Consider the following 26,158-nt stretch of genomic DNA (forward strand, 5'->3'; position numbering starts at 1 on the left):
TCACCTGAGATTTGTGCGCTACGTGTGGAGACGCGGCCACCTGAGATTTGTGTGCTGTGCGCTAAGTGTGGAGACGCGGTCACCTGAGATTTGTGCGCTACGTGTGGAGACGCGGCCACCTGAGATTTGTGCGCTGTGCGCTACGTGTGGAGACGCGGCCACCTGAGATTTGTGCGCTACGTGTGGAGACGCCGTCACCAGAGAGTTGGGCGCTGTGCGCTACGTGTGGAGACGCGGCCACCTGAGATTTGTGCACTGTGGTGGAGACGCGGCCACCTGAGATTCGTGCGCTACGTGTGGTGAGTACGTCACCTGAGATTTGCGCGACGCCACCTGACGCAACCTGACTTTTTTTGCAGATTCGTGCGCTACGTGTGGAGATGCGGCCACCTGAGATTTGTGCGCCTTTTTGCAAACTTACGTGTGGAGAGGATCCTGACGTTTGGACGCGTTTTGAGAAAAATTTCGCTTCGCTCGGACACCAGCTGACATAACTCGGCGAGGTAAGCTGCTGCATCTGCCAAAATTTTCATCACGTGCATCTGCTCATACGTGCATATTTGCGCATATTAGCAGGTTTTTGCTTGCATCTGCTCATATGCGCATATTTGCAGGGTTTCGCTTGCATCTGCTCATATGTGCATATTTTGCGCATATTTGCAGGTTTTCACTTGCATCTGCTCATATGCGCATGTTTTCGCTTGCATCTGCTCATATGCGCATATTTGCAGGTTTTTGCTTGCATCTGCTCATATGCGCATATTTGCAGGTTTTTGCTTGCATCTGCTCATATGCGCATATTTTGCACAAATTTGCAGGTTTTCGCTTGCATCTGCTCATATGTGCATATTTTGCGCATATTTGCAGGTTTTCGCTTGCATCTCCTCATACAGTATGTGCACATTTTAATGTTTTCGCTTCCATGTGCTGAATTGCTCTCCGTTTTCCACAGGACGACTGTTGTGGAGAGGAACCTGACATGTGGCTGCGTTTTGTACAACGTTCGGAACCGGAGATTGTCGTTTTAGGTGCTGATTTCACATTTGCCCACCTTTTGGAGAGGACTACTCGTGTGGAGAGGAATTTCGCTTCGCTCGGACACCACCTGACATCACTCAGCGAGGTAAGCTGCTGCATCTGACAAATTTTTCTTTGCTTACATCTGCTCATATGTGCATATATGTGCATATATATTACTATATATATATATATATATATATATATATATATATATATGTGTATGTGTATATATATTACTATATATATATATATATATATATGTGTATGTGTATATATATATATTACTATATATATATATATACACACACACACACACACACACACACACACACATATATATATTGTGAGGGATTAGCGTTTAGGATCGGTAGCAACCTGGGCATAAGCAGTCAGAGACAGTGACACTTGCGATAAAGTCTTTAGTCCAGGCTTTGCCTGGGTTTATTTCCAAGCAAACAAAGCAAAATACAGGCCTTTACATCAGGCAAACATAAAGGAAATCCTGCTCGTCTGAGCACTTACTATACATGTAGCGTCCCTGTCTACACACTGGTAACACAAATGGTTCCTGCACACAGCCAGCCAGGACTCCCAGACCTGCAGAGGTCTCCGCTCTCCTCCTGGCCCTGTAGGCCCAGGCTTTTTAAGGCCTGGTACCAGCCCCACCTGGTACATGGGAGTGACCATCCCACCCTTCACTTTGGTCACTCCAGGAAAAGCCGGCCCGAATTATGCGGCTTGGAGCCACCTACTTGCTACATCATGTTAGTAGCTTAATGCTACTAACACTATACTGCCGGCTTCCTCCACCGAGCCCAGGCTGCTCGGTGGCACGTATCCGCCCAAGCGCTCCCCAAAGCCTCATAGGAGAGCATCCTAGGCGAAATATATATGCCCTCCAGCACTTTGCCGGTCACCTTCTCACATACCCTCCCCCTCTGTTCGAGCCTGTGGGGTCGGACACCTTTAGCCGCCATGCAATGCGTCCTTGATAAGGCATCGGCATTGCCCTGTAGCTTTCCGGCCCTGTGTTCTACCGAAAAACTGAAGTTTTGTAGTGTCAGGAACCACCTAGTGACTCTGGCATTTCTTTCTGTTGCCTGTGACATCCAGGTTAAGGGAGAGTGGTCTGTGATCAGCCTGAAGTGCCGACCTAGAAGGTAGTATTTTAGGGCTTCAAGGGCCCACTTGATGGCTAGGCACCCCCCCCCCCCCCCCCCTCAACGATACTAAAATTTTTCTCCGGTGGCGTGAGCTTCCTGCTCAGATATATCACGGGATGTTCCTCTCCCTCTACTTCCTGGGACAGAACTGCTCCCAGTCCCACATCGGACGCGTCCGTTTGGACAATAAATTCTCTTTTGAAATTGGGTGTGACTAACACTGGACGTCTACAGAGTGCCCGTTTTAACTCTTGGAACGCCTTTTCTGCGTCAGGGTTCCACTTGACCATGACTGACTTACTGTTCTTGGTCAAGTCTGTTAGGGGCACTGCTATGCTAGCAAAGTTTTGCACGAACCGCCTATAGTAGCCTACAATGCCTAAAAAGGCTCCCACCTGCTTTTTAGTTGTGGGTTGTGGCCCGTTCTGAACGGCTTCAACTTTATTGACCTGGGGTTTTTTAATACCCCTACCTATTATATACCCCAGGTATCGTGCTTCTTCAAGACCCAGGGCGCACTTCTTTGAGTTTGCTGTGAGCCCTGCTTTTCTAAGGGAGTTCAGTACTGCCTGTACCTTTGGTAGATGGCTGTCCCAGTCTTCGCTAAAGATGATGATATCATCTAAATATGCTGACGCATATTGACGATGGGGTTTGAGTATGATATCCATCAATCTTTGGAAGGTTGCTGGGGCTCCATGCAACCCGAAGGGTAGGCAGATGTACTGAAACAACCCTTCTGGTGTGGCAAACGCAGTCTTTTCTTTCGCGCTCTCTGTAAGGGGAATCTGCCAGTAGCCTTTAGTAAGGTCGAGAGTGGAAAAGTACCTGGCATGACCCAGTCTCTCAATTAACTCGTCCACTCTCGGCATTGGGTATGCGTCAAATTTTGACACGTCATTTAGCTTCCGGAAGTCGTTACAGAAGCGCAGAGAGCCATCAAGTTTTGGTATCAGCACGATAGGGCTGGACCATTCGCTTTTCGACTCCTCAATTACTCCGAGGTCTAGCATTTTCTTGACCTCCTCTGAGATGGCTCGTCTGTGGGCTTCTGGAACCCTGTACGGTTTCAACTGAACCTTTACCCCTGGTTCAGTTATAATGTCGTGTTTTATGACACAAGTACGCCCTGGTATATCAGAGAACACATCTGAGTTACGTTGTATAAATTCCCTCGACTCTTGTTGTTGGGATTTGGACAGGGACCTTGATACACACACCTCTGGGACCTCACCATGGGGGGTGCTCACTGCAGGTCAGGGCTTCTCTGTCCTTCCATGGCTTAATTAGGTTTACATGGTACAACTGTTCTGGCTTCCGCCTACCTGGCTGGTATACCTTATAATTTACCTCTCCGACTTTCTCAATTATTTCATAGGGCCCTTGCCATTTTGCTAGGAATTTACTTTCCAGGGTGGGCACCAACACTAGTACCCGATCCCCAGGGTTGAAGGTTCTCACCTTGGCGGACCGGTTATATACCCGGCTTTGGGCTTCTTGAGCCTGCTGTAAATGTTCTCTAACAATGGGCATGACCGCCGCAATTCGATCTTGCATGAGGGATATGTGTTCAATAACACTCCTGTAGGGAGTGGACTCGTGCTCCCAGGTCTCCTTAACTACATCAAGGAGCCCTCGGGGATATCTACCATAAACTAATTCAAAGGGAGAGAACCCAGTGGAGGATTGTGGGACTTCACGGACTGAGAACATTAAATATGGCAGCAGACAGTCCCAGTCCTTCCCATCCTTATTGACTACCTTTTTTAGCATGCTTTTTAGGGTCTTATTAAATCTCTCAAACAGACCATCCGTCTGTGGGTGGTACACAGAGGTCCGTAAGTGCTTAATATTCAGCAGCTTACACAATTCCTTCATGACCTTTGACATAAAGGGGGTTCCTTGGTCCATCAGGATCTCCTTTGGTATGCCCGTGCAGGAGAACATGTGAAGTAGTTCCTTTGCAATACCCTTGGATGACGTATTGCGTAAAGGAACGGCTTCGGGGTAACGGGTGGCATAGTCTACAACCACTAATATATGTTTGTGACCCCGGGCAGACTTTACCAAGGGCCCAACTAGGTCCATAGCGATCCGCTCAAACGGCACCTCTATGATGGGCAAGGGCACTAAGGGGCTCCGGTAATGGGGCATAGGAGCTGTTATTTGACACTCCGGGCACGACTCACAGTAACGTTTTACATCACCATGTACCCCAGGCCAGAAAAAACGCTGAAGGATGCGCTCCTTAGTCTTTTCGCTCCCGAGATGACCTCCCAGCACGTGCTTGTGCGCCAGGTCTAAGACCATCCTACGATAGGACTGAGGTACCACCAGCTGTTCCACAACCTCCCCACGGACCTTGTCAACCTGATACAACAACTCTTGATTGACTGCCATGTGTGGAAACACAGTATCAGCCCCCGGGAATTGAGGCTCCCCATTTAGTACTTTTCCCTGGCCTTTACTAAGGTGGGGACTCGGAGCTGCTCAGTTCCGAAATTGGCACGTGAGACCTCTAAGTCAGGCATAGCAACCACTTCGTCCTGTACCTCTGTCTCACCCGCTAGTACTGTTAAGGGAAAGTTATCCCCATTCTCTTGGGTCACCCCTACTGCTGGAACCGTACCCTCAGGGTCAAACAGTTCTGGACACACATCATACACATTTGCATTATCATGAACCTTATTTGCAGATGACCCTCGGTGTCGCCACAAGTCCCAAAATAGGGGAAAGTCTCTCCCGAGGATCACGGTGTGCATTAAGGATTTTACGACGCCCACCTCATGGGTGGCAAGTCCATACGGAGTATCAAGTCGTACAAGGGCAATAGGATACTCCTTGGTGTCCCCATGCACACAAACAACCCCCATGCGATGGCCGGTGAAGGTTGTGGGATCGACCAGGCTGGAGTGCACCAGCGTAACCAAGCTCCCTGAGTCCAGTAGAGCTGTCACCGCAAAGTCATTCACCTTTAGGTGACATAATGTTCGATCCGTCTCTGACACAGTCTCTGCAGAACGTACTGGCCGTGCGAACATCGACCTCCGCCGGGCAGAGTCACAGTCCATGGGTTCCACGGTAAGTGGGCAGTTGGCGGCAATATGCCCGAGCTCACGACAGCGCCAACATAGTATGGGGCCCCGATCCCCTTGGGGTTCTACCCGGGACCGGACTGTCCAGTTGGGACTCCTCTTCTGTCCCACATGATCCCCCTCTGAGCCGCCTCCCTTTGGGACACTTTTGACACCCCTTACATACGGAACAGTCTTACCAGGTGCTCCGGCCGACTTGCTGTTCCCGGGGTTGGAACGTCGAGGAGGCACAGCTTGCAGTAAGTCCTCCGTGGCTTTATACCTCTCGACGAGGCTCACGAGTTGGCCCACATCCTGGGGACCCCCTTGTCCCACCCAGCGCTGGATTGCGGGGGGCAACGAGCGGATGAACTTGTCCAGAACCACTCTTTGTACGATCTCCGCCAGGGACGACTCCTCCGGCTGCAGCCACTTTCTCACCAGGTGGAATAGGTCGTACATCTGGGAGCGAGCTGGCAGGTGGTCAGCAAAAGTCCAGGCATGTACGCGTCGGGCCCGCATATGGGTGTCCACACCCAAGCGTGCCAGGATCTCACCTTTGAGCTTATTATAGTCCTTGGCATCCTGCTCACCGAGGTCAAAGCAGGCCTTTTGGGGTTCTCCCGTCAGGAAAGGCGCTACTACCTCAGCCCACTGAGGCGCCGGTAACTTCTCCCTCTCGGCCACTCTCTCAAAGGCCGCGAGATAGGCCTCGATGTCATCGGTGGGTGTTATCTTTTGTAAGGCCGCCTGTACTGCGGTACGGGTGGTGGGGAGCGAACCAGCCGATCTCTGCACACCTTGCGCCAGGAGAGCATTAGTCTCGGCCTGAGCTCTCATGGCCTCCTCATGGATCTTTTGCTGGGTCGCCGTCACTTGTTGCTGCTGGGCCAACGCTTGCTGTTGCTGCACGTGCATTTGTTGCTGCTGAGCAAACGTTTGTTGTTGCTGCATGTTCATTTGTTGCTGCTGAGCCAACGTTTGTTGCTGCTGTACGTTCATTTGCACCAGCTGCTTTATCAGTTCTTCCATCTTGGCAGTGTCTGATTTCTGCGCCATTGCAGCTTTCACCCAGGACATGGGGGTCACAGCACTCTCCAGTCAATCTCTCTTGGGCGGCTGCCCTTAGCAACGGTTCACCAGCTGCTGCAGCAAAATGTCCATTAATTGGTGTATGTCTCTTTAAGACCGCTGCCCGCATCCAAACACCATATGTGAGGGATTAGCGTTTAGGATCGGTAGCAACCTGGGCATAAGCAGTCAGAGACAGTGACACTTGCGATAAAGTCTTTAGTCCAGGCTTTGCCTGGGTTTATTTCCAAGCAAACAAAGCAAAATACAGGCCTTTACATCAGGCAAACATAAAGTAAATCCTGCTCGTCTGAGCACTTACTATACATGTAGCGTCCCTGTCTACACACTGGTAACACAAATGGCTCCTGCACACAGCCAGCCAGGACTCCCAGACCTGCAGAGGTCTCCGCTCTCCTCCTGGCCCTGTAGGCCCAGGCTTTTTAAGGCCTGGTACCAGCCCCACCTGGTACGTGGGAGTGACCATCCCACCCTTCACTTTGGTCACTCCAGGAAAAGCCGGCCCGGATTATGCGGCTTGGAGCCACCTACTTGCTACAACGTGTTAGTAGCTTAATGCTACTAACACTATACTGCCGGCTTCCTCCACCGAGCCCAGGCTGCTCGGTGGCACGTATCCGCCCAAGCGCTCCCCAAAGCCTCATAGGAGAGCATCCTAGGCGAAATATATATGCCCTCCAGCACTTTGCCGGTCACCTTCTCACAATATATATATATATATATATACATATATATATATATGTATGTATGTGTATGTATATGTATATGTATATGTATATATATATATATATATATATATATATATATATATATATATATATATATATATATATATATGTATATGTGTGTATATATATATATATATGTATGTATATATATGTGTGTGTGTATATATATGTGTATATGTATGTGTATATGTGTATGTATATATATGTATGTATATATGTATGCATACATACGTATGTATATATACATACGTATGTATAGTAATATATATACATATATGCACATATGAGCAGATGTAAGCAATGAAAAATTTGTCAGATGCAGCAGCTTACCTCGCTGAGTGATGTCAGGTGGTGTCCGAGCGAAGCGAAATTCCTCTCCACACGAGTAGTCCTCTCCAAAAGGTGGGCAAATGTGAAATCAGCACCTAAAACGACAATCTCCGGTTCCGAACGTTGTACAAAACGCAGCCACATGTCAGGTTCCTCTCCACAACAGTCGTCCTGTGGAAAACGGAGAGCAATTCAGCACATGGAAGCGAAAACATTAAAATGTGCACATACTGTATGAGGAGATGCAAGCGAAAACCTGCAAATATGCGCAAAATATGCGCATATGAGCAGATGCAAGTGAAAACCTGCAAAGATGCGCATATGTGCAGATGCAAGGGAAAACCTGCAAATATGCGCATATGAGCAGATGCAAGCGAAAACATGCAAATATGCGCATATGAGCAGATGCAAGCGAAAACCTGCAAATATGCGCAAAATATGCACATATAAGCAGATGCAAGCGAAAACCTGCAAATATGCGCCAAATATGCACATATGAGCAGATGCAAGCGAAAACCAGCAAATATGCGCAAAATATGCACATATGAGCAGATGCAAGCAAAAACCTGCTAATATGCGCAAATATGCACGTATGAGCAGATGCACGTGATGAAAATTTTGGCAGATGCAGCAGCTTACCTCGCCGAGTTATGTCAGCTGGTGTCCGAGCGAAGCGAAATTTTTCTTAAAACGCGTCCAAACATCAGGATCCTCTCCACACGTAAGTTTGCAAAAAGGCGCACAAATCTCAGGTGGCCGCATCTCCACACAAAGCGCACGAATCTGCAAAAAAAGTCAGGTTGCGTCAGGTGGCGTTGCGCAAATCTCAGGTGACGTACTCAGGTGACGGCGTCTCCACACGTAGCACACAGCGCACAAATCTCAGGTGACGGCGTCTCCACACGTAGCGCACGAATCTCAGGTGACGGCGTCTCCACATGTTGCGCACAGCGCACAAATCTCAGGTGGCCGCGTCTCCACACGTAGCGCACAAATCTCAGGTGGCCGCGTCTCCACCACAGCGCACAAATCTCAGGTGGCCGCGTCTACACACGTAGCACACAGCGCACAACTCTCTGGTGACGGCGTCTCCACATGTAGCGCACTAATCTCAGGTGACCGCGTCTCCACATGTAGCGCACAGCACACAAATCTCAGGTGGGTACTCACCACACGTAGCGCACAACGCACAAATCTCAGGTGGCCGCGTCTCCACACGTAGCGCACAGCGCACAAATCTCAGGTGACCGCGTCTCCACACGTAGCGCACAGCGCACAAATCTCAGGTGGGTACTCACCACACGTAGCGCACAAATCTTAGGTGGGTACTCACCACACGTAGCGCACAAATCTCAGGTGGCCGCGTCTCCACCACAGCGCACAAATCTCAGGTGGCCACGTCTCCACACGTAGCGCACAGCACACAAATCTCAGGTGGGTACTCACCACACATAGCGCACAGCGCAGAAATCTCAGGTGGCCGCGTCTCCACACGTAGCGCACAGCACACAAATCTCAGGTGGGTACTCACCACACATAGCGCACAGCGCAGAAATCTCAGGTGGCCGCGTCTCCACACGTAGCGCACAGCGCACAAATCTCAGGTGACCGCGTCTCCACACGTAGCGCACAGCGCACAAATCTCAGGTGGGTACTCACCACACGTAGCGCACAAATCTTAGGTGGGTACTCACCACACGTAGCGCACAAATCTCAGGTGGCCGCGTCTCCACCACAGCGCACAAATCTCAGGTGGCCACGTCTCCACACGTAGCGCACAGCACACAAATCTCAGGTGGGTACTCACCACACATAGCGCACAGCGCAGAAATCTCAGGTGGCCGCGTCTCCACACGTAGCGCACAGCACACAAATCTCAGGTGGGTACTCACCACACATAGCGCACAGCGCAGAAATCTCAGGTGGCCGCGTCTCCACATGTAGCGCACAGCGCACAAATCTCAGGTGGGTACTCACCACACGTAGCGCACAGCGCACAAATCTCAGGTGGCCGCGTCTCCACATGTAGCGCACAGCACACAAATCTCAGGTGGCCTCGTCTCCACATGTAGCGCACAGCGCACAAATCTCAGGTGGGTACTCACCACACGTAGCGCACAAATCTTCCTCTCCCTCCTTGTAAGTTGTATAAAAGGCTCCAACCATCAACTTCCTATGTAGGTGAATAGGGCTCGGAATCCGCGGGCAAATTCAAGGCTCGATGACGTCACGGGTCACGTGACGCGCGGGCACAGCTCTCATCGTGCACGGCTGCTGAACTGTACTGCTCGTGCACGATGTGAAGTCACATGGTGCTGATTCCAGCCACCTCATTGGCTGGATCGGCAGCGTGCATAACCGAAGCAGTTAGTGTTAACATGCGGTCTGTCAGCCCCAGAGCTCCCCCACGCCCTCATCCGTGGCAGAATAGTATGACCCACATGACACAAACGTATGCTTGGTGCCTTGCTGGTTCAGTCCATCCAGGTTTTTTTTTGGGGGGGGGATTTTTTCCCCCTGCTTACAGATGATTTGATCTGATACAGTTTACAGCAAGAAAGGAAATAAAACCAATGCCATGTATGACAGAATGAACAGGGTCATCTGTTCCTCACAGAGCGTGCAGACGTTATTTCATAGATGTAGGGTCCAGATTAGGATTTTTCTGTACATGTAGAGCTGTATACAGATGCATGCCATTTTTCATATATCTGTACATTTTGTTCTCCGGTCATGCGGCCGTGTAATAATCATAACGGGACAAAACCACTGATTTTAATTGATTTCAGTGTTTCGTTTTGACTAGCAGGATTCTCGACCGTTAATTGTGCGTGCGAGAAAAAAAAAAAAAAAAAAAAAAAAAAAAAAAAAAAAAATCGGACCTGATCTACCTTTCTTATGCATAGTATCAACTACGTGCGGGAAAGATGGGGCAGCACCTATCTTCCTGCATTTTTTTTTCAAACTCCTGTGCTATGGCGCGGCCTCGATCATGCGCCACTATGTGTCGTGAACGTAGTTGCGCATATGGCTGTGCAAAACCGCCCTAAGGCCCAAAGATTTAATTTGTGGAATCTGCGTCGGTCACCCGCACAGAAGATCCGCGGTTCAAGCCGCCCATAGTGAAACATGGGTGTCCGCACTTCAATTTACACTTGCGGATTTCTTTTCCGGATTCCGCGTGCGGAAAACAAATCGCAGCATGCTTCATTTTAGTGCGAATTCCATGCGGACGGCTTCCATTGAAGTCAATGAAAGCCGCCCGATCCGCAGCCTATTCGCAATTGACATTGTGGACAGGCAACGGATTCTGCGGGAAAGCAGGTGTTTTTAAAAAAACAAACTATTGCGCATGTGCAGTGGCCAGCACTTTTGCACGCATCTGCAGTACAGAAAAAAGAAGACCCGGACAGGTGGGCAGGATCGCCGGCTGCGGGCAGGGTCGGCTTCCACCACGGCTTCCCACATGCGGAATCCAACCTGCCCGTGAACATGAGGCCTAAAGCAGCATATTACCGCTGTTAGAGCCAGCCTATCGCTGCTTATGGCAGCGAATTTTCACTGCGCATAACAGCGTATCTCACGCACGCCGCCATACGCAGTCTGCCTGTTTTTGTTTACAAACTTCCTGCTCTGCTACCTAGCGGCGTTGCGTATATATGCCGTACATACAAATGTAATTGCGTCTGTACAGCGTTTTTAATGCTCCCATAGAGAACAATAGGGCTTTATCTCACGTATTACGCGGTAAAATAGAGCGCGCTGCGTCCTTTTTTACGTGTGAATTATACACAGCTGTGAATGAATCAATGTATTTTTAGTGACTCCATTCACCGCGTATTATGCGCCCTTATATCACACGCATAATACGCTATTAAATTCCGCCCACATGAGCCGGGCCTTAAATGGATATCCATATGTTTTAATACGATTGTGTCTGTTTTTCCACTGTAAATAAACTCTTTCTTAATAGTTTTGTAGTTGTACATTTTTTTGTATACACGACATTTGATAACATAAAATGTACATGTTAAACGTATGGAAATGTACTGACATTGCTATATTTTTCCATTGACTGTCATATTAGAATAATCTACGTTTCCATGTATTTTTCTGGCACTGAAAAGCGTGCCAAGGTCTACTGCCCCATCCCCCCCTTCCCTTCCAAAAAAAAACGTGAACATAAAGGAGGTCAAATATAATAATAATAATAATAATCTTTATTTGTATAGCGCCAACTTATTCCGCAGCGCTTAAATATATTAACTTTTGAACTGCACTTGACCAATTCTAGTTAATGGGTTCATCAAGCAATGCGTTTTAATACTTTTTTTAAACATAAATCGTGAATGCTAAATGATGGTAAGATCCTAGTATGAAGAGCCCCTAAGTTAGCTCTTCCTGTCATTAAAGGGGTTGTCCCGCGCCGAAACGGGTTTTTTTTTTTTTTTTTTAACCCCCCCCCCCGTTCGGCACGAGACAACCCCGATGCAGGGACGTAAAAAAAAAAACGCTCAGCGCTTACCTGAATCCCCGCGCTCCGGTGACTTCTATACTTACCGGTGAAGATGGCCGCCGGGATCCTCTTCCTCCGTGGACCGCAGCTCTTCTGTGCGGTCCATTGCCGATTCCAGCCTCCTGATTGGCTGGAATCGGCACGTGACGGGGCGGAGCTACACGGAGTCGGCATTCTGCACGAGCGGCCCCATTGAAGACAGGAGAAGACCCGGACTGCGCAAGCGCGGCTAATTTGGCCATCGGAGGCCGAAAATTAGTCGGCACCATGGAGACGAGGACGCCAGCAACGGAACAGGTAAGTATAAAACTTTTGATAACTTCTGTATGGCTCATAATTAATGCACAATGTACATTACAAAGTGCATTATTATGGCCATACAGAAGTGTATAGACCCACTTGCTGCCGCGGGACAACCCCTTTAACTCCATAACAAAGCGGCCTTTTTTTTTGTTTTTTCCTCCCCGCTTTTAAAGAATTATAACTCCTTTATTTATCCATCGACCTCGCTGTATGAGGGCTTTTTTTTCGCGGGAGGAGTTGTATTTTTCATGGGTACCATTTAATGTACCATATAATGTACTGAAAAAATGAAAACCAAATTCTAAGTGGAGAGAACTGGGAAAAAAGCACAATTCCGCTATCTTTCCAGGGTCTTGTTTCTATGGTGTACACACTGTGGCAAAAGTGACATGATAACTTTATCCACTGGGTGAATATGGTCAGTACCCGCACATGAGCTGTTCAGCGCAACGCCTTTTTTCCAAGCATGCTCATAAGTGCTAGCCGCAGCTATGTGCAGAGAAGCCCACGCTACTCACTCATGGGAAATGACCCCACTTGCTGGATCCGGCAGTTCTGTGGTGCCATTACTGGGAACAAAAACAAACATGCAATGCTAATTTTTTTGCTAACAGAGAAATACCTGCAATAACCACTTCTGAACATTCCTAACCAATTACTGGCTGCCAACTTCCCAAGCGCGCGGTTCTTCTACCCCTGAGAGACTACAGTTATGATCGGTCACAACTGTAGTCTATCAGTGCACTGCCGGCTATGTGATTGGTACTGCCGGCGGTGCACTGGCAGTGTCGGGGAGCGGAGGAAGAGTAAATGCGGTGCAACTAGGTATGCAATTTTGAATGTATAGCTGGTATACGAGGATCTATAACATATAGCAGCTGTACATATATAATTATATACAGGGGATATCCAGGTTATACTAGCATGCTCCATATCCCTATATGCAGGATGTATATCTCCCTGTATACAGTGATATGGAGCATCCTGATATAACATGAATATCCCCTGTATATAATTATATATGTACAGCTGCTATATGTTATACATCCCTGTATGTAGTGATACCGACCGTGGTGGTATACCCTGATTTATCATTATATACAGGAAACACCAGTTGTACTGGTACACTCCCTCTAAGGGTAGCTCAGGACCCGACCACGTTACCGCTGGGGAAGATCACAGGGGTAGTAACCGGGGGTTACCTGAAGTCCAGTTGTTACTCATGACGCCACTGTTCCTTCTCCAGGGCAGGATCTTGCAAATGAATAAAGCAGTCCAACACCAGAGGGTTATAGTTTGGAACAAAACCGGGAACGGTCAATCTTGTCCATTTTCTTAAACGTTTGTAAAAAGTCACTAACAATTGTATAACAGTTGCTGGGTACTATTGTATCTTGTCACCACCGGAAGTATGGATGGAGACAAGATACAAGCAGCTTGAAAGGCTGGTGACGCCCCAAGGAGCTGATTGGGTGATGTATTTGCTCAGTGTCCCCGCATGCATCATGGGCCGGCTGTCACTCAACCGGGAGCCCTGAGAGGCGGCGCCTGGGATACAGCAGTGAGCAGCAGCACAGCGGGGAACGGAGCTGGACGGAGCACTGACCCTGCACGGCACATCGGCAGAGACATGGCTGGGGACACAGCTGTCAGCGGCCACAGCGCACCAGGAGCCCTGCAATCTCCGCTGCCGGTGATGAGGCGGAGGACGGAGCTGTGAGGCAGTAGTAGCACAGTGTCACGAGCTGTGAGGGAGCGGGTCACCAGCAGAGATGCTCATGGGCTTCGTAAGTGACAGTGAAGGCTTAAAAAAAAAAAATCTCCATACTCACCTCCCAGCGGGTGTCTGTGTCTCCGGCGGCGGTGTAGCAGGCTGCTTCAATTCTCTCCGGTATCATCCTCCGCTGTTCTCTTTGCTTGGTTCTGTCATCCCCTGCCATCAGCGCTGTGTAAGTAAGAGCTGTGATTGGATCGAGCGCAGGCCAATCACAGCCGGTGCTCGATTACTCACAGTCAATCCAGCAGCTTTAGAATTCTCTCTGCTCGGCTTTCAAATCCCCTGCCGTCAGTGCTGTGTAAGTAAGCGCTGTGATTGGATCAAGCGCCAGCTGTGATTGACTGGCGCTCTATCCAATCACATTGCTTATTTACACAGCACTGACAGAGCCACGCAGAGAGGACGGCGGGGGATGACAGCAGGGTGGATTTAAGCAGCTTGTCGCACAGACACAGACGTTGGCTGGGAGGCGCGTATGGAGGGTTTTTTTTTACCTAGTATATACTCGAGTATAGCTCGGCTTATATTTGAGTCAATAAGTTTTCCCACTTTTTTGTGAAAATTATTGTCTCGGCTTATACTCGAGTATATACGGTAAATAAAATAAATCACAGCATGCTCTGTTTTGATTCAGACTCCATGAAGACAGCCTCCACTGAAGTGAATGGAGGCCGTCCAACCCACAGCCCATACGCAATTAACATTGTGCACAGGCTACGGGTAACCGCGTCATCGCTGTAAATACAAATATTGAAAAAAAACCTACATAATCTATACTGTGGATGATCGACGGTGAGCCTCCGCGGTCATCCACAATATAGATTATGAAGGTACGCGGGGTCGCCGGCCAGGGTCACAGCCGAAGTCCGCCGTGGGATCCCACATGTGGAAGCAGGCTCTCCCTTGTGCAGCCGGCCTAACCTGTTAAGGACCAAGATTTTATCCTCCCCAAAAATTGTATAAATATGGTGCGGGATTGAAGCTCCTGCAATCTAGTAGGTGCAGGTTGGGTCCTGGGCTGTTAGTCACAGTCAAGGACCCGGAGGAGAAAAGCTAGGAGTGAATAGAGAAAGCAGAAGTGTAACTTTCCATTATTGAACCCAGTGATCACATGACCACAACAGAGCTGCAGGGTCCTAGCAGACCCAGAGCAACTATGCCAGTGACTACTATCACTACACGAAACAACATGAGAAACCCATTCCTGGACTAGTAAATATACTGGTTTTAAAAATAAACTGTAATATGAACTTTGCACCCCTTACAAAATATTACAATACAGCTCTATATATCATGGGGGGAGATAGGCAGCAAAAACAATGGGGCAGTATAAGCACAAAATGGGTAAAACCCCTAAAAGGTATCTGGTCCTTAAGGGGTTAACCAGATGTCTCACTCTGCCTGAGCCGCCAAACACTGTGAGCTAAACTCCCGGTAATAACACCCGCCGGAGTTACCTCAGCGCAGCGCCCCCTACTCATGTCTAATAAACTTACAGAAAGAGGAGCGACCGCTATCCGCCATTTCACGTCACTTCCCCCTGGAGGAGCCGCCTACAACTCTCTGCCAATCGCCGTAGCAACGGGCCTTCTCACCGGAAGTGATGTGCAAGCAGAGGTGTACGGCGTTGTGGAGCGGTCAAACGGGTCTGTCAGCCCCAGAGCTCCCCCACGCCCTCATCCGTGGCAGAATAGTATGACCCACGCGACACAAACGTATGCTTGCTGCCTTGCTGGTTCAGTCCATCCAGGTTTTGGGGAGGGGGATTTTTTCCCCCTGCTTACAGATGATTTGATCTGATACAGTTTACAGCAAGAAAGGAAATAAAACCAATGCCATGTATGACAGAATGAACAGGGTCATCTGTTCCTCACAGAGCGTGCAGACGTTATTTCATAGATGTAGGTTCCAGATTAGGATTTTCCTGTACATGTAGAGCTGTATACAGATGCATGCCATTTTTCATATATCTGTACATTTTGTTCTCCGGTTATTCAGCCGTGTAATAATCATAACGGTACAAAACCACTGATTTTAATTGATTTCAGTGGTTTTGCTTTGACTAGCAGGATTCTCGCCCGTTAATTGTGCGTGCGAGAAAAATAATCGGACCTGATCTACCTTTCCTATGCATAGTATCAACTACATGCGGCAAAGATGGCGCAGCACCTATCTTCCTGCATTTTTTTTTTCAAACTCCTGTGCTATGGCGTGGCCTCGATCATGCGCCACTATGAGTCGTGAACGTAGTTGCGCATATGGCTGTGCAAAACCGCCCTAAGGCCCAAAGATTTAATTTGTGGAATCTGCGTCGGTCACCCGCACAGAAGATCCGCGGTTCAAGCCACCCATTGTGAAACATGGGTGTCCGCACTTCAATTTACACTTGCGGATTTCTTTTCTGGATTCCGCGTGCGGAAAACAAATCGCAGCATGCTTCATTTTAGTGCGAATTCCATGCGGACGGCTTCCATTGAAGTCAATGAAAGCCGCCCGATCCGCAGCCTATTCGCAGTTGACATTGTGGACAGGCAACGGATTTTGCGGGAAAGCAGGTGTTTTTAAAAACAGACTATTGCGCATGTGCAGTGACCAGCACTTTTGCACGCATCTGCAGTACAGAAAAAAGAAGACCCCGACAAGTAGGCAGAGTCGCTGGCTGCGGGCAGGGTCGGATTACACCGCAGCTTACCACATGCGGAATCCAACCTGCCCGTGAACATGAGGCCTAAAGCAGCATATTACCGCTGTTAGAGCCAGCCTATCGCTGCTTATGGCAGCAAATTTTCACTGCGCGTGACAGCGTATCTCACGCACGCCGCCATGCGCAGTCTGCCTGTTTTTGTTTATAAACTTCCTGCTCTGCTACCTAGCGGCGTTGCGTATATACGCCGCACATACAAATGTAATTGCATCTGTACAGCATTTTTAATGCTCCCATAGAGAATAATAGGGCTTTATCTCATGTATTACGCGGTAAAATAGAGCGCGCTGCGTCCTTTTTTACGTGTGAATTATACACAGCTGTGAATGAATCAATGTATTTTTAGTGACTCCATTCACCGCGTATCATGCGCACTTATATCACACGCATAATACGCTATTAAATTCCGCCCACGTGAGCCGGGCCTTAAATGGATATCCATATGTTTTAATACGATTGTGTCTGTTTTTCCACTGTAAATAAACTCTTTCTTAATAGTTTTGAAGTTGTACATTTTTTTGTATTCACGACATTTAATAACATAAAATGTACATGTTAAACGTATGGAAATGTACTGACATTGCTATATTTTTCATTGACTCTCATGTTAGAATAATCTACGTTTCCATGTATTTTTCTGGCACTGAAAAGCGTGCCAAGGTCTTCTGACCCCCCGCCCCCACCCCAAAAAAAACAAAAAAACGTGAACATAAAGGAGGTCAAATATATTAACTTTTGAACTGCACTTGACCAATTCTAGTTAATGGGTTCATCAAGCAATGCGTTTTAATACTTTTTTTTTTAAAGAAATCGTGTATGCTAAATGATGGTAAGATCCTAGTATGAAGAGCCCCTTAGTTAGCTCTTCCTGTCATTAACTCCATAACAAAGCGGCCTTTTTTTGTTTTCTTTTTTCCTCCCTGTTTTTAAAGAATTATAACTCCTTTATTTATCCATCGACATCGCTGTATGAGGGCTTTTTTTTCGCAGGACGAGTTGTATTTTTCATGGGTACCATTTAATGTACCATATAATGTACTGAAAAAATGAAAACCAAATTCTAAGTGAAGAGAACTGGAAAAAAAAGCACAATTCCGCTATCTTTCCGGGGTCTTGTTTCTACGGCGTACACACTGTGGCAAAAGGGACATGATAACTTTATCCACTGGGTGAATATGGTCAGTACCCGCACATGAGCTGTTCAGCGCAACGCCTTTTTTCCAATTATGCTCATAAGTGCTAGCCGCACCTATGTGCAGAGAAGCCCACGCTACTCACTCATGGGAAATGACCCCACTTGCTGGATCCGGCAGTTCTGTGGTGCCATTACTGGGAACAAAAACAAACATGCAATGCTAATTTTTTTGCTAACAGAGAAATACCTGCAATAACCACTTCTGAACATTCCTAACCAATTACTGGCTGCCAACTTCCCAAGCGCGCGGTTCTTCTACCCCTGAGAGACTACAGTTATGATCGGTCACAACTGTAGTCTATCAGTGCACTGCCGGCTGTGTGATTGGTACTGCCGGCGGTGCACTGGCAGTGTCGGGGAGCGGAGGAGGAGTAAATGCAGTGCAACGAGGTCTGCAAATTTGTATGTATAGCTGGTATATGGGGATGTATAACATATAGCAGCTGTACATATATAATTATATACAGGGGATATCCAGGTTATACTAGCATGCTCCATATCCCTATATGCAGGATGTATATCTCCCTGTACACAGTGATATGGAGCATCCTGATATAACATGAATATCCCCTGTATATAATTATATATGTACAGCTGCTATATGTTATACATCCCTGTATGTAGTTATACCGACCATGGTGGTATACCCTGATTTATCATTACATACAGTGATAGGGGGGGTCACGAGGTGACCCGTCAGCTGATGCTGTCTGCTTCCCAATCTGTTTGAATCTTGCGAGTATACTCTGAGGAGTTCAATGGACACCACACCGTATGTGTTAACCAAAGAAATGCCTGTTTAATGTACAATGTATTCAATCTTTATACAGTTCTATGGAGCGAGTGGCTTTATGCCAGATACAATTAAAATTAATAAGCACATATATTGTTTTAAAACATCTCGGCCTCTTATCAGTATGTCCTCCCCTTATCAGTATGTCCTCTTAATTCCTGTAAGCTTGTTAGTAAGTTTCAACTAGAATTATTTAAAGATAAGAACACCACAGAAACCTAGCGGTAATCCAATTAATATTTCCAGGTGGATCATTCTAACTGAAATCTAACATTTTTCTCAAGTGAAAGTTAAAATTAATACAAATATATGTGTATTATAGCAGACAAGCAAAGAGACAAAATGGAGTCTTTGTAGTCCATTTTTAAAGCGTCAGCCCTTACACGTATTTGCGGTTAAGCTTAAACCTTTAGCAGAAGAAGACGCAAATTATAAACACATAATTATTCTGTGAAATACACTTATCTTTCTCTATTTAAAAGCATAACCAGAATAAACCTCACAACAGGAAACACCAGTTGTACTGGTAAACTCCCTCTAAGGGCTCATGTCCACGGGCAAAATATGATTTAAGATCCGCAGCGGATCTCCCGCATGCGGATCCGCATCCCATAGGGATGCATTGACCACCCGCGGGTAGATAAATACCCGCGGATGGTCAATAAAAGGGATTTTTAAAAAAATGGAGCATGAAAAAATCTGGACCATGCTCCATTTTCGTGCGGGTCTCCCGCGGGGACAGCTCCCGCGGGCTTCTATTGAAGCCTATGGAAGCCGTCCGGATCCGCGGGAGACCTAAAATAGGAATTTAAAAGTATTTACCCATCCGGAGCGGACCGCGAAGGTCTTCTCTTCCTCACGGCCGCATCTTTGTTGCTTCGGCTCGGCGGATGTGCCCGGCGCATGCGCGCGGCACGTCGACGACGTGCCGGCGACGTGCCGCCGGCGTGACGAATTCATCCGCCGGCCGAAAAAGAAGATCCGGCCGTGAGGAACAGCTGACCTTCCCCGCCCGCGCCGGATAGGTAAATGCTTTTAAATTCTTATTTTCAGCGCTCATGTCCGCGGGGCAGGAGGGACCCGCTGCAGATTCTACATGGAGAATCTGCAGCGGATCTTATTTTCCCCGTGGACATGAGGCCTAAGGGTAGCTCAGGATCCGACCACGTTACCGCTGGGGAAGATCACAGGGGTAGTAACCGGGGGTTACCTGAAGTCCAGTTGTTACTCGTCACACCACTGTTCCTTCTCCAGGGCTGGATCTTGCAAATGAATAAAGCAGTCCAACACCAGAGGGTTATATTTTGGAACAAAACCGGGAACGGTCAATCTTGTCCATTTTCTTAAACGTTTGTAAAAAGTCACTAACAGTTGTATAATAGTTGCTGCGTACTATTGTATCTTGTCACCACCGGAAGTATAGATGCAGACAAGATACAAGCAGCTTGAAAGGCTGGTGATGCCTCAAGGAGCTGATTGGGTGATGTATTTGCTCAGTGTCCCCGCATGCATCATGGGCCGGCTGTCACTCAACCGGGAGCCCTGAGAGGCGACGCCGGGGACACAGCAGTGAGCAGCAGCACTGCGAGGGACGGAGCTGGATGGAGCACTGAGCCTGCACAGTACATCGGCAGAGACACGGCTAGGGACACAGCTGTCAGCGGACACAGCGCACCAGGAGCCCCGCAATCTCCGCTGCAGGTGGTGAGGCGGAGGACGGAGCTGTGAGGCGGTAGTAGCACAGTGTCATGAGCTGTGAGGGAGCGGATCACCAGCAAAGATGCTCGTGGGCTTCGTAAGTGACAGCGGCAGGTCTTCGGCAGGGGACCTACCAGAGCAGAGGCAGAGAGCAAGGAGATTGCTGGTGCCGCGCCAGTAGCACAGGAGCTGGGAAGGAGCGCTTCGGCAGGGTAGATAATAGGGCAACGGCTGCTTCAGGGGTGTGTTGTGTTTGGCTTAGATGGTTAGGGTTAATATTCCAGTTTGGCTTACATTATTAGCTCTAACAGCTAAGAATGTGAGCCTAACAAGAAAACTAACCCTAACCTTAACCGTCCAGGCCAGGCAAAAAATCCATAGACACGCTGCTAGGACCTTGACAGCCAATCGGGAGCTAGGGGCGTGACAGGGGCATTCCTCCACGCAAGCCCGGTCAAACCCCTTGCGTCCGGTGGTGACAGCTGTAGAAATCACAGTTCACAGTTAAAATCTCTCTGTAGGGTTTGTGGGGTAATTGTATAATTCACAGTCCAAGTTATCTGTAGGCTCCATTACTCCTGGTACTCACTTTCTCTCTACATCGGCAAGCCACTCACATTCTCTCTTTGTTATGAAGCGGTTTCTCTCTCTCTCAGCATTCAACAGAAGAACCAAGGATTCCTGGGTGTTGAACAGGCCCAGGCTGAGCCCAAGGAAGTTGCTCGGCAGAGATTAGAGATTAGAGATTAGAGATTAGAGATTAGAGATTAGAGATTAGAGATTAGAGATTAGAGATTAGAGATTAGAGATTAGAGATTAGAGATTAGAGATTAGAGATTAGAGATTAGAGATTAGAGATTAGAGATAGATCACCCTCATGTGACCACATACAAACAATAATCATAGACAATGATACATTTTCCAGATAGGAGAGAACATGCCAGACGTTAACCCTTTCAGTCCTGCAACCATTCAATCCACATAAATCAAATGCACTCCACAAACATGACAATGGCACAAGACGGACATAGAACATTACAGAGGGGCCCCATTAACTCTAGGACACTACACCAACCAGGCCTTTGTAATTACCCGTTTTGAGACATACCACACAGTCTTACATTATTAGTAATACCTAAAATTAATTACATTTTATTTATTTTTCACATGCTTTATAATAATTTTTGGAAAAAAAACTGTGGGGTCAGAGTGCTCAGTACGCACCTAGATAAATGGGCTTAGGGGTCAAGATTACAAAATGGGGTCACTTGTGGGTGGAGCGTTCTAACGGTTTGGCTCTACAAGTGAGCAATGTGGCCTGGAATTTATTCAGTTGTGCCCTGAAAGCCAAAGGCTGTTCCCTCCAGTACAGGCCTAGCCATGTGTCCTGTAAGTGGATTGGGGCTACAATTGTTATGTTTCTGAACACAGGACATACTGGGGTATCCATTTTTGGTGCAAGTCTTCATTCATACGTATTGCTAAAAACATTTAAATTGTATATTTTTCCTTCTGCTTTGCTTAGATTCATTCAAAAACTGTGGGGTCAAAATACACAGTACACCCTTTGATGAATTAGATAAGGGGTCTAGTTTTTAAAATGGGGTCATTTGTGAGGGTGCTCTAACATTTTGGCAGCTCAAGGGCTCTACAAGTGAGCAATTGGCCTCTCCAGCCTCCTCGCCTGCAGAGTGAAACGCCGTATATCGGCCGCGTATTCACGGCCGAAAAAGTTAATGGGTCCCAACTAGAGATGAGCGAACACGTTCGGCCCCGCCCCTTTTTCGCCCGAACACCGAACTTTGCGAACACTTCAGTGTTCGGGCGAAAAAGTTCGGGGGCCGCCGTGGCAGCGCGGGGGGGGGTGCGGCGGGGAGTGGGGGGGGAGAGGGAGAGAGAGAGGGCTCCCCCCTGTTCCCCGCTACTGCCGCCCGCGCCGCCGCGCATCTCCCCGCCCCCCGGCGGCACCCGGACCTTTACGCGCGAACACTGCAGTGTTCGGCAAAGCCGGTGTCCGGGTGCGGATGTGTCCGTAACGGACACGTTCGCTCATCTCTAGTCCCAACTCGATTATTCAATTATAAGCGCAAAAGAATTAGCATCCAAATTTTATGTACGGAATCTAATTCTCTCACTTCCCGATGTTGAAATTTGGCACGAGCATTGATTATGTCATAAATAGGAAAAGTTAATGAGTCCCAACTCGATTATTCAATTCTAGTGCAAAAGAATTAGCGTCCAAATTTTATGTACGGAATCTAATTCTCTCACTTCACGATGTCATAGAAACTTAAAATTTGGCATGAGCATGATTATGTCATAAATAGGAAAAGTTAATGGGTCTCAACTAGAGATGAGCGAGCGTACTCGGATAAGCACTACTCGCTCGAGTAATTTGCTTTATCCGAGTATCGCTGTACTCGGGGCTAAAGATTCAGGTGCCGCTGCGGCTGACAGGTGAGTCGCAGCAGGGAGCAGGGGAGAGCAGGCGGGAGAGAAGGAGAGAAAGATCTTACCTCCGTTCCTCCCCGCTCTCCCCTGCAGCTCCCCGCTCCGTGCCGGCACGCGAATCTTTAGCCCCGAGCACAGCGATACTCGGATAAAGCCAATTACTCGAGCGAGTAGTGCTTATCCGAGTACGCTCGCTCATCTCTAGTCTCAACTTGCTTATTCAATACTAAGCGCAAAAGAATTAGCGTCCAAATTTTATTTACGTAATCTAAAATAGTGTTTCCTGAGTAACGCAAAGAACCATGCAAAATGGTGAACATATTTTTTTCCTCGGTATCTCTAAAGAAACCATGACTTCATAAGATTTTTCGTGTGAACACCAGATAAACACCTATACCAAATTAACTCAGGCGAATTCGGGTATATCAGCTAGTATATATATATATATATATATATATATATATATATATATATATATATATATATATATATATAGATGTATTATATATACATATGTAGATTCTATAATTTATGCTGATTATATAATAGATGTATTGCCTGTAGAATCTACATATATATAAATAATCTAAAAGATATCTTTGATCTATATACATAAAATCCGTCATCTAGATATAATGTATATCTATGATAGATAGATAGATAGATAGATAGATAGATAGATAGATAGATAGATAGATAGATAGATAGATAGATAGCACGATTAACCTCCATTTTCTCCCGTCATGATAAACCTCAACGGGTATCTATTGAGACATAGGCAGTTTTCCCCCAATCTTTGGAAGATATATTTTGGCACAGAGCGGAATATAAAAAAGCAGTCCTGAATCTGACCCAGTCTTCTTCCTTAGCACTTTGGGATAGATTATCCAAAAGATATAACCTGATATCTAAACATCTTCCCATATCCAGTATATTTGGTAATCCGGCCTTCCTCCCTGGTATGAATAAAACCGACTTTGGATGGTGGATAGCCAGAAATCTTACCAGAATGATATAGATTAGGCTTCAGACAATTTGAGTTCTTTCAGGCTATTCACTCCATTCCAAATGAGGAGATTTTTTGTCTACAGCAAATTAAGCATTATGTATTGACTTATACTGAAAATAGACGAAATCTGGCTGAATTATCCATCTTTGAAAGCCTTGTTAACACAAATGCCAGGGGCCCTGAATTAATTGCCAAATTATACTCCAACTTTATAACACCCAAGGACAAACTCCCCTACATGAGGAGATGGGAAGGGAAAGTAGGTGAGGAACTACCAATTTCTGAGTGGCATAAAATCACAACATCAACTGCTAAGCTATCAATGTATCAATAACAGAAGCCTCTTATAAACTTCTTATGCGTTGGTATCTCGTTCCTAAAAGAATCTCCAGCATGTTTCCAGGGACGTCAGGCCTATGTTCTAGGGGAGGCAGAGGGGAAGAAACCTTCCTACATATCTGGTGGAACTGCCCTAGGCTCCGCAGGTTCTGCATTCAGGTATACACCCATATATATTCCATTACTAATATCCTGTTACAAAAATCATCCTGGGAAGCATTACTTGGCAAACGTATTCTTAACATCCCCAAACACACTCATAAATGGGTATCTTATAGAGATGAGCGAACGTACTCGTCCGAGCTTGATGCTCGGGCGAATATTAGCGTGTTCGGGATGCTCGTTACTCTTAACGAGTACCACGCGATGTTCGGGTTACTTTCAGTTTCCTCTCTGAGACGTTAGCGCGCTTTTCTGGCCAATTGAAAGACAGGGAAGGCATTACAACTTCCCCCTGTGACGGTCAAGCCCTACACCACCCCCCTGCTGTGAGTGGCTGGGGAGATCAGATGTCACCCGAGTATAAAAGTCGGCCCCTCCCGCGGCTCGCCTCAGATGCCTTGTGAGTTAGCTGAGGGACAGTGCTATAGTGTTGGAGCTGCTGTAGGGAGAGTGTTAGTAGTGAGTGTAGGCTTCAAGAACCCCAACGGTCCTTCTTAGGGCCACATTTAACCGTGTGCAGAACTGTGCAGGCTGCTGTTAGCAGTGTTGCATTTTTTTATTTTTTTTTAAATCGGCTGTGCAGAGCATTGCGCCCTGCAGTAATACTACAGGGACAGAAGTGGTGGTTAGGGAGGGAGAGTGTTAGGAGTGATTGTAGGCTTCAAGAACCCCAATGGTCCTTCTTAGGGCCACATTTAACCGTGTGCAGAACTGTGCAGGCTGCTGTTAGCAGTGTTGCATTTTTTTATTTTTTTTTAAATCGGCTGTGCAGAGCATTGCGCCCTGCAGTAATACTACAGGGACAGAATTGTGTAGGCAGGGCCAGAAGACATATATTATTGATTGAATATAGTCAGTGGGCCTTTTCTTTAAAAAAAAAAGGGAAACATTCTATTTGGCCTGCCTCTGACAGTCCTCAGCGTTCTGGGTACGTGTGTGGTGGGTGCAGAACGTAAAGAAATCATACGCAGCCAGCTATGTTTAACAGCAGGCTTGCGCCAATTTATTTCCTGCCTGGGAAAAATCACCGCTCTGCTGTAGTTAATAACTCTGCAACCCTGCAGTTCTGTGACACATTTGCAGGGCCAGAAGACATATTTATTATTGATTGAATATACGCAGTGGGCCTTTTCTTTAAAAAAAAAAAAGGAAACATTCTATTTGGCCTGCCTCTGACAGTCCTCAGCGTTCTGGGTACGTGTGTGGTGGGTGGAGAACGTAAACAAAAATCATACACAGCCAGCTACGTTTAACAGCAGGCTTGCACCAATTTATTTCCTGCCTGGGAAATCAAATCACTGGTAATACACCATGCTGAGGGGTAGGGGCAGGCCTATAGGACGTGGATGCGGGCGAGGACGCGGAGGCCCAAGTCAGGGTGTGGGCACAGGCCGAGCCAGTGCGGTGGCCAGGGGTAGAGGCAGGGCCAGACCGAATAATCCACCAACTGGTTCCCAAAGCGCCCCCTCGCGCCATGCCACCCTGCAGAGGTCAAGGTGCTCTACGGTGTGGCAGTTTTTCACAGAGACGCCTGACGACCGACGAACAGTGGTGTGCAACCTTTGTCGCGCCAAGATCAGCTGGGGAGGCACCACCAACAGCATGCGAAAGCATATGAGGGCCAAGCACCCCACAAGGTGGGACGATGCCCGTTCACCGCCTCCGGTTTGCACCGCTGCCTCTCCCCCTGTGCCCCAACCTGCCACTGAGATCCAACCCCCCTCTGAGGACACAGGCACTACCGTCTCCTGGCCTGCACCCACACCCTCACCTCCGCTGTCCTCGGCCCCATCCAGCAATGTCT

The 26,158-nt window shown here is 47.5% G+C and overlaps 1 protein-coding gene across 4 annotated transcripts in view; it reads right to left on the reverse strand.

The window, feature by feature from the left end:
- Positions 1 to 26,158, reverse strand: part of LOC136582010 (nuclear RNA export factor 1-like) — a 52,077-nt gene that overhangs the window by 12,106 nt on the left and 13,813 nt on the right. The window contains exons 1-2 of one of the 4 annotated variants that reach the window (XR_010787119.1): positions 8,047 to 8,197; positions 7,408 to 7,578 (exon numbers count right to left, since the gene is read on the reverse strand). The exons of 2 other annotated variants lie outside the window; for them this stretch is intronic. The gene's annotated coding sequence lies outside the window, so the exon portion shown is untranslated. Of the gene's footprint in view, positions 1 to 7,407; positions 7,579 to 8,046; positions 8,198 to 15,499; positions 15,548 to 26,158 lie in introns of those variants that run through there. One more of the 4 variants, XR_010787120.1, reaches the window with a different exon arrangement.

Source organism: Eleutherodactylus coqui, chromosome 11 (assembly GCF_035609145.1).
Source record: "Eleutherodactylus coqui strain aEleCoq1 chromosome 11, aEleCoq1.hap1, whole genome shotgun sequence".
Classification (NCBI taxonomy): domain Eukaryota; kingdom Metazoa; phylum Chordata; class Amphibia; order Anura; family Eleutherodactylidae; genus Eleutherodactylus; species Eleutherodactylus coqui.